Below are 8986 nucleotides of genomic sequence, written 5' to 3'. Positions count from 1 at the left end.
TGCTGAATCTAGTCAGTGGCGGGAGAGCTCTCAGGCAGAGGGAGCTCCGCATAGCAGCAATAGTGAAAATCGGCGACAAAGGAATTTCCGCCGAGATATCGAATGCTACAATTGTGGCAAGAAAGGTCACTATGCTCCTAATTGTCGATCAAAGAAGAAGAAACCAAACCTGCCGAAGGCAATTTGGTGACGTCGACTAGTCACCAAGATGAAGGAAAAAGTGAAGATGAGTGGGATGTTGAGGCATCCTGTTGTATCGTTGAACCGAATGAACAGACGTGTCCAACACAAGAGAGGCTTCACTTCAATACAGAGACAGCTCTAGCTGTGACATCCTGTTCTGGAGCAATCGACTACAGCCGCGACTGGATTGTTGATTCAGGAAGCAAAAATCACATGACGCGCCTCTCCTTTATAGTCGAGCGACTTCGTTCCTCTCCTTCGCTTATGCTCAGTCAAGCGACTTCGTTCCTCTCCTTTATAGTCTTGTGACTTCGTTCCTCATCAAGAAAGCCGCAACTAACGGCTTTCGCGCTCCCCGGCAGCTGCTTACCTTTATAATCTTGTGACTTCATTCTTCTCCTTTATAGTCTTGTGACTTCGTTCCTCAGCAAGAAAGCCGCAACCAACGGCTTTCGCGTGCCGCCCGCTCTACCTTTGTTGCTTATGCTGCTTACCTTTATAGTCGAGCGACTTCGTTCCTCTCCTTGTCAGAATACAAAGGTGGACGAGTAGTTGTTACAACCAACAATGCGAGGTTGCTAATCACTCATGTCGGCAGGGCAACTTGCATCCCTCGATTCAGTCCGGAGGAAGCCCAGTTGCAGAATGTTTATCATGTTCCAGGTCAGGTTATGAAGTTTATATGTTTCACAATTAACTGCATCTCGCAATTATGTTGTATTTGGTCCGGAAGATGTTAAATTCTATCGAAAGATAAAGGCATCTGAAGAACCAATCATGGAAGGATGGAGGCTGGATTCTATCTACGTGATGTCGGCTGAATCGGCATACGTGGAGAAGACCCGACGAAGTGAGACCGCAGATTTGTGGCATGCTCGACTAGGTCACGTTGGCTACCACAAACTTAAAGCGATGATGGCCAAGTCAATGGCGAAGGGGCTTCCGCAACTAGAAGTACGGACTGACACAGTCTGTGCTGGATGCCAGTTTGGTAAGGCGCATCAACTGCCCTATACCGAGTAAAAATACAGAGCCAAGAAGCCCTTAGAAATAGTGCACTCTGATGTGTTCGGTCGAGTGAAACAAGCCTCCATCAGCGGGATGCGGTACATGCTCACCTTTATTGACGACTTCTCGAGGTATGTATGGGTGTTTTTCTTAAAAGAAAGATCTGTTTTCAAAGTTTGTTGAATTTCGAGAGAAGGTGAAAAGAGAAGTCAGACAAAAGATGAAGTGCTTACGCACTGATAATGGAGGAGAATTCACGTCAGATGAATTCTCTGCTTACTTGAAGAAGCACAAAATTCGACGGCAGTTGACATGTCCAAATACACCACAACAAAACGGTGTAGCCGAAAGGAATAATCGACATCTTGCAGAAGTTTGTCGAAGCATGATGCACGGCAAGAACGTTCCTAGTAGGTTTTGAGCCGAGTGCATGGAGACAATAGCTCATGTGATCAATCGACTGCCACAACCAAAGTTAGGATTTGTTTCACCATTTGAGAAGCTATGGTAAACCCACTGTAAGTAATTTTTGCGTATTTGGTTGTGTATGTTATGTATTTGTACCTAACCATTTACGCAGCAAGTTCGATAAGAAGGTTGTTCGGTGCATATTTTTAGGATATGACAAAAAAGAAAAGGATAGAGATGTTGTGACTCAAACACCAACCGATGTTACACATCTCGAGACGTGGTGTTCGATGAAGCGTCATCTTGGTGGTCGTCACAAGCTGTGGCACTACCTGATTCTGAAGACTTGGAGACCCATCTCCAAGAAAAGATAAAGAAAGAAGACCAAAGAGATAGCCCACAGCCCCATCTAGAACCTGTTGAACGGCTCGATCCACAGAAGCAGATCTCGAGCCACAGTCTAGTTCCCTGGAAGCACCTCAAAGTCCATGGAGAACAGGTGTCCGTCAGCCAAGGACACCAGAAGACCTTTGGCCCAGTCAATTCTCCGCGTGTCAAGGAACCTACGAAATGGATGCCCCAGCGTTCCTCCCTGGCTTTTTCCCGTTTAGGAGAGTCGCTTTCCACGGTCTGCTATTCCTTTCCTCCAATTCAATATCCCCCTTTCCCTCTATCTAGTACTTGCTAGGGACTCGCCTGCACTAAGCCTCAGGGAGTAAATAGGAGCCGCGCTTTGGAGAATTCCTTGAGAATGATAAATAACGCTCATCCGTAGCTTGGTTCCTGACTTGAGGAGTGAAAGGCTGGCAGTAGTATACATACATAGGGCTATGCCCTTCGGTAAGCATTCCTTGAGCAAGTAATCCCAGCAAGAAAGCCGCTGCTATTAAGGAGCGAATAAATAATAGCGCGCCGCGCGCTGTACCTTTGCTGCTTATGCTGCTTACCTTTGCTGCTTATGCTGCTTACCCCTTCGCTTTACTTAAAAAACTCCAACTCAGTCTTCGCTTCAGTCGCTTATTGAACTTTCAGACAGTCGAGCATCACCTCGTTCGCTCCCTACTTTAGCTTTTTCAGTCAGCCCTTTGATTATGTCGTGACGGTTACCGGCGAACGCTTCCAAAAGCAGACCCTCTCGAGTTGTTCAGTTCCCTACCAAAGTCACTATCAATACCAGAACGAAAAAGAAAAATAAATGGGTTTGCGCTTGAATTGAAGTAATGAGGCCAACTTTTTTCAGACTTTTGGAGGGGCGAACGCAAGTTCAGCCATAGCCATTCTTATTTTCAGATTCTACCCGGCAAGCCAGGCAAATCTCTCAGCTTGGTAAAGGATCCTTTGCCGCTTTCATACCTCTGCTGATGGACCTCCTTAAGTCGGCCTCCCTTCGGTCGCCCTCGATCCCCTGAGTCTATGATGGACTGGGCCTGTCTTTCCAAGGTCATCTAAACGGTTGAAGGTCAAGCTCTCAAAGAAGGATTGGGTAAGTATTCTTAGTCCAATTCGACTTCTCGCGGCATCCGTTGTACAGTAGAGCCTTGCACGCATCACCATATCCATGTGTAAAAAAGAAAGGGCTAGAGTTCATGGATCGATAGACATTGAAGGAAAAGAAAGAGCAAAAAAAGGTGCTTAAGACGAGTAGATAGCCACTTGGCATTAGATTCGACTTCAACAAACCCTTGCTCTCTCCTTCACTACTTGATCGAGCAACGGGGAGCCAGCTAACAACCCCTTCTCTCTTGTAGGAAAAAGAAGGCCGACTGCCCAGAGGGCTTTGGAAGGACACTGGGACTTAATCTACATCACACCTAGAGCCCGGATCCGGTAAGGTGTCTTACTACCAGGGTCGTCTTATATAGCAGCCAGCTTACTCCGTGGATACCTCGTCTAGATAAAAGAGGTTCGATCACGGGGAGTGATGGTTTTCTATTCTTCTACTCTGCGTGGCATAGCGGGGGCGAAGGTTATGCTTAGTGTCCATTAGAGCTGGCGAAGATGTAGTCGATAAGCAATAGGGAAGCGACTGCTCTTACAGGATGTTATAATGCTACAGCAGAACTAAAAGTCTAAGTTACAGAGATAAGCAAAAACAAGCACTTTAGCAGAGATAAGTCACTGCAACACTTGGACTCTTGGTTAAAGAAAAGCAAAAGCTCTCTTATAATATAAGATACCAAAGGTGACTTTTTCTTTTTTCTTTTAGTGATTGTCGGTGTAACGTCTTTAGTATCGGTAGCGAGTGAACATTAGATGTTGGAACGTTCCTTCCCCCGCAGCCCGGCGGCCAGTGAAGAAGGCATCTCGAAAGAAACAGTTGTGAAAGGAGATTTGGGCTGGACCGGAAATAGCATTGCAATAAAATTGGCTATCTCATAATACGGAGTAGAGGGCGACCTATAGGTTTCAAAGCCGGTTAAGATGAAAAAAAAAGAAGGCTGACCTAAGGAAGATGAATGGCTGCTGCTAAGCCTTCAACTTCCTGCCGCCCAAAAGAAAAACCGCCTAGAACCGAGGCTAAAAAAATAGCGTAGCGTAATAGAGAAGTGAAGAAAAAGCACTTCGCCCCTGGCCGCTTATGACAGATTCCCCTCTATGAAAAGCGAGAATCCGCTTGCCCTATACGAGGGGGAAGAAAAGTCATAAAGCAAGTACTGCGAACCCCTTTAAGCACGAGATTGGACATCCTTCCGCATCAAGACCGTCCCCTTGAAAACATACTCTTTGCGATTCTATCTATCTCTTATGTAAGACTTAATGAAGACAGTCGGAGGAAGATTCTAAGAAGCATCCTAAGCGCAGAAAGCAGTGACCTAGCCTTGTTCTTCCCAGACCGGAGAATCTCAATAAATATTAACCTAGAGCAAATGGGGAAGGAAGATGGGAAGAATAGCTATCTTTCGTATCCAGGCGACCGGACTTAAGGAGGAGTTGAGCTTTCTTTTCTTGCTTGAATCAATGGCCTACCAGGGCAAGCTTACTAAGAAATCCTCGAACGATTGGTCTTATTTGCTTTTCCTGTTTCTGATGCCAGTCCTTTTTCTGTTGATGCGGACGCAGCTAGCCCTTTTCAGAATAGGAAGGATAGCTTAAAGCGGTTTCATACGAACAGTCCCGCGGATAACTATAAGGGTAACCGAGGATGGCATAAACAGCTAGTGGTTCCGACTAGAGGGGAGCCGACTTAAGGAGGGAAACGACTGAAAACCGACTCCAAATGAGAAGGATAGGTTAATCTATGAGTTGCTTTGTTTGGAAACTGAAATGGATTGGTTTGAAACCGAACTACCAGCGAAGCAATGCCGATAAAGCTGGTCTTCATGGAATTCAATCCAGATGGTTTTTTGTCTACGCTCACTAGCTTCAAGTCTCGCCCTCATGAAGAGTGGTTTCTGGTTTGTTCCCTATTTTCATGTGCTCACACGCAGACCTGAATCAACATGGACAGCATCGCCTGGTCTACTGTGGTGAATGGTATTGATACAAGTGGTTCGAAGCAACAACGGAACCTCACTGGCTCGAGCTTGAAACGAATAGTGTGGAGGCGATCCGTATTCTACTAGCGTCTGAGGTATGAACGTCAGGCATGATGATTCAGTAAAGGCGTCCGTCTAGGAAAGAACAATTATCGTCCGTAACGACAAGCCGAGTGCAGCGAGACGGCCTATAGGTGTGATTCTAACTACCCACTTACCTCTCTGGTCGGATGTTACAGTCGGCTCTACTTCTTAGTCAACTAGTAGTCTTTAAGTCGGAAATAGCTTTCACATCTCATATGACATCTGTACCAACAGACTTCTTCGGACACTAGTAAGTTCCAGCTGTCCACTTCGCTAGAGCTAACAAAACTGTGTTTAGAGCGTTTTTTTATTGAAGACAGTCGCTTCCCTGGTGACAAATTGCACGTTCAATGAAATTTAGGAGCATGAAGCGAAAATCCAAGATGGAAAAGGAGCTGAACGAAGTGAAGCGGAGATTGTTCAAGTCAAGAAACAGATAAAGCCAATGAAGAAAAACAGCTTGAGCGGAAGGACGGAATATTCAACGGGGCCCCAAAGAAGAGAAAGTTCTTGATACATGTTAGATTGCTCTGGTCGACTCTGGATAGATCTCTTATTTGTCAAACTATCCGGAATCGAATGTAGCCTTTCCCTTTGCTTCCAACTCCTAGCTCCTTATCAGTCGCTTCCTCCCTTAGCGATAGGGGGAAAGAAGAGTGGGAATGCGGGCTTCTTTCGCTTTACTATTTAGCTTAGCTTAGCTTAATTAGGAGAGTGGGTGCTGAACCAGATAAAGGTATCTCCGTTGGTTTACTTCCAGCGGGCTCAAAAGTCGCAATTCCTGTCAGTGAGGTATGGAATAACATATGAATAAGAGAGTCTTAGTAGACCCGGGAAGAGGGTAAGCAAAGCGAAGTTGAATGCATTACATGCATAGTAGCACGGTCGCAAGCCGGTACGTATGCTTTCTAATAAGATCCTTCCTTTCCCGGCCGGCCAAGCCAGGTCTCGGATCTTGTCACTTCTTAATTGCTAAGAATCGGATGTTTCACACTAGGAGTACAGTTTGACATCGGCTGGCATTCTTTCTTTTTACCAATAACCTTTCTCTTACGGGAGGTCTTATAATAAGATACTTGCCGGCCAGTAGTAAAGCATGGTAGCTGTCCAACGGGCAAAGACCGGTTAAACTCTTTCAAGCAAGCAAGCCTGCCCCAAGCCGGGTCTGTTCACAAATCGGATGTTAGCTCTTTTGCACGAATCGACTCTTAAATGCAGTGCAGCTGTGATCAACTATACGTCCTCCATTGCTATTGAAACTCTACTTATACCGGAAGAAGTCTCTTGCCTACTGTTAGTTTTTATTGTATAAAACGAGCACTGATAGAAGATATTGGGACTTACTGATACGACTTCGTTACCAACACCAGTGAGAGTGACGCGAGCGATAGCGAAGAGATTGTCTTCAATAAAGTAGGGAAGCTGAACGAAGTGAAGCTAGCTCAGCTATCGCTTCGCTCCGCTTGCTTAACAGCTATCGATGTTGAGCATCAAAAATAGAGAGATCTTTTTCTAGTTAGACTTCTATCAATGAAAGAACCATCTCTTCCTCCTGTAAGATAGAAATCAAATTATACCTCAAAGTTTTTACCACTTTTGAGGGTGAAGGGGGGTTTACATACAACCAAGGCAAAGTGGTTTATGATTGAATGTCAGAGGCATTCTTATCATTTGGCCAAGTCCATGGCCTATTTCGGGTTCACTCGGAGCTTTGGCAGCCACTGTAGGAGGTGTGATGTACATGCACCCATTTCAAGGGGGTGCAACACTTCTCAGTTTTGGCCTCCTATTTATCTTATACACCATGTTCGTATGGTGACGAGATGTTCTACGTGAATCCACGGTGGAAGGACATCATACCTTCGTAGTACAATTAGGACTTCGATATGGTTCTATTTTGTTCATCGTATCGGAGGTTATGTTCCTTTTTGCTCTTTTTTGGGCTTCTTCTCATTCTTCTTTAGCACCTACGGTAGAGATCGGAGGTATTTGGCCCCCAAAAGGGATTGAGGTTTTAGATCCTCGGGAAATCCCTTTTCTTAATACCCTTATTCTTCCTTCATCCGGAGCAGCCGTAACTTGGGCTCATCATGCTATACTCGTGGGGAAGGAAAAACGAGCAGTTTACGCTTTAGTAGCTACCGTTTCACTGGCTCTAGTATGTCCCAATTTTTTTTGGTATTTAATTTTTTTTTTTTCTTAAGTTTAATTTACAATAACATTAATATTATGCTTTGTCATTCACGTATATCTTGCCGTAAATTTTTTCTAACCCTAAATTTAATTGTCTGAATTTATTTATTTATTTTTTAATGAGTTTCTCTCTTAATTTACTGCTCCTCATTTGCAATTCAGTGTTTGTTTTTTCTGGTATTGTTGGTTCTGAAATATTTTCTCTCCGTATATTCTTTTGCCATATTTTTTCTCTCTAGATTGCGTTTGGCTTACGTGATCATAGCGTACTCGGATAAGTCCTATATTTAATCTTTTGTAGAGAAAAGTTAAAGAGATAGAGAAGAATCATCAAAAGAATAGGAGGAGAGAGAAAATAAGTTTAAGGTTGTTGCAGAAGAGTTATATTGACTTAACAAACGCCTCAATATTAGGTTCTCTCTCTACGCCTAAATATTAGGTTCTCTCGCTACGCCTCAATATTAGGCTCTCTCTCTAGAGTAGGAACAAGTTGTGTAGTTGTTTTCTCTCTTTATAAGATCAAGTTGCTGATACAGTACATACTTGAGCCCACGGTCAAGTAACAGAAAATAAGGCAAATAATTTTTTTCTCTATTTTCTAATAAAATTAATAATAATAATAATAATAGTAATTTGTAAAGATTGTCCAATTTTTTTTGTTTTCTTCTACTCTATGCACGGTAGCTGAGCATCTAAATTTGCATATTGTTATATACTTTTTTACTGACCATGGACTGTTGAAATCAGGCGGCTGGCATCTTCTTTCTTCCATCTTTTTGTTGCTGAAAATTAGTGCATATTTTTTTTTATTATTGAATCTTATTATGCACCCGCCAATTTTATTGGAGTAAAGGCTTACATATCAATTGCATGTATTTATTTTTTTTTATTTTTTTTGTGACCTATAATTTAGGGATTTTCGACATATTTTATTTGCATGATAATTGTCACTGCATTGCATAATTATCCTATGCTTTGGTCTCTTTAAGTTAGAAAATTTCATGATCTTGATTTTGTGATTTTTTTTTTTTCTTTTTTTGTGATTATGCAATGCCATATTTTTTGTTGAAAAATATCAAATATCATTGTATACTCTATCTTGTGCTAAGACATACTCACATATTTATGAGAATTATTCTTATGCAAGATTTGACAGAACAGTAGTTGTTGCCTTACTTTATTAATTTTTTGTTGCATCATAGCAGTGCGAACATAAACTGTTCGAGAAAATTTTTCTTCGAAGTTGCAGCTCACTGAGAGTCGGTAAACTTATTGATTTAGCTAGCAGACAACCTTTTCTTAAACACAACTAAATTTGTTTTTGAAGTTTTAGGTATTATGTAAAAATTTAAAATGGTTTCTAGACTAGTCATGTCAAAATTATCCAAACTTGAAAACTCAATGGGACTAATTTTTCTATATGGAAAAAAAAAATTGGATATATTCTTTTTCAAGATAGGGTAGATTATATCCTAGAAACAGAACCACCAGTTTTAGAGCCTAATACTAATGATCAAGCCAGAAAGTGACTTGAAAATTGGTTAGAAAATGACAAAGTAGTTAGGACTACTATGTTGAGCTTTATGAAATATGATTTAATTAGAGTATTTGAGGAATACACCACAGCTCAAAGT

The 8986-nt window shown here is 42.4% G+C and overlaps 1 pseudogene across 1 annotated transcript; it reads left to right on the top strand.

Annotated features, from left to right (window-relative positions):
- The first annotated feature begins 410 nt into the window (after nt 1-410).
- Nucleotides 411-7630, top strand: LOC148782748 (cytochrome c oxidase subunit 3-like; annotated as a pseudogene). Its single transcript, XR_016052571.1, has 2 exons — nt 411-7317; nt 7592-7630. The product of XR_016052571.1 is annotated as a cytochrome c oxidase subunit 3-like (transcript).
- The last annotated feature ends 1356 nt before the right edge of the window (nt 7631-8986 follow it).

Source organism: Amborella trichopoda, chromosome 3, assembly GCF_054954075.1.
Source record: "Amborella trichopoda isolate Santa Cruz 75 chromosome 3, AtrichopodaSantaCruz75HAP2 v2.0, whole genome shotgun sequence".
In the NCBI taxonomy this organism is placed as follows: Eukaryota; Viridiplantae; Streptophyta; class Magnoliopsida; order Amborellales; family Amborellaceae; genus Amborella; species Amborella trichopoda.
Note: the sequence above shows the minus strand (reverse complement) of the source record. Positions and strands in the feature narration are given on the sequence as shown.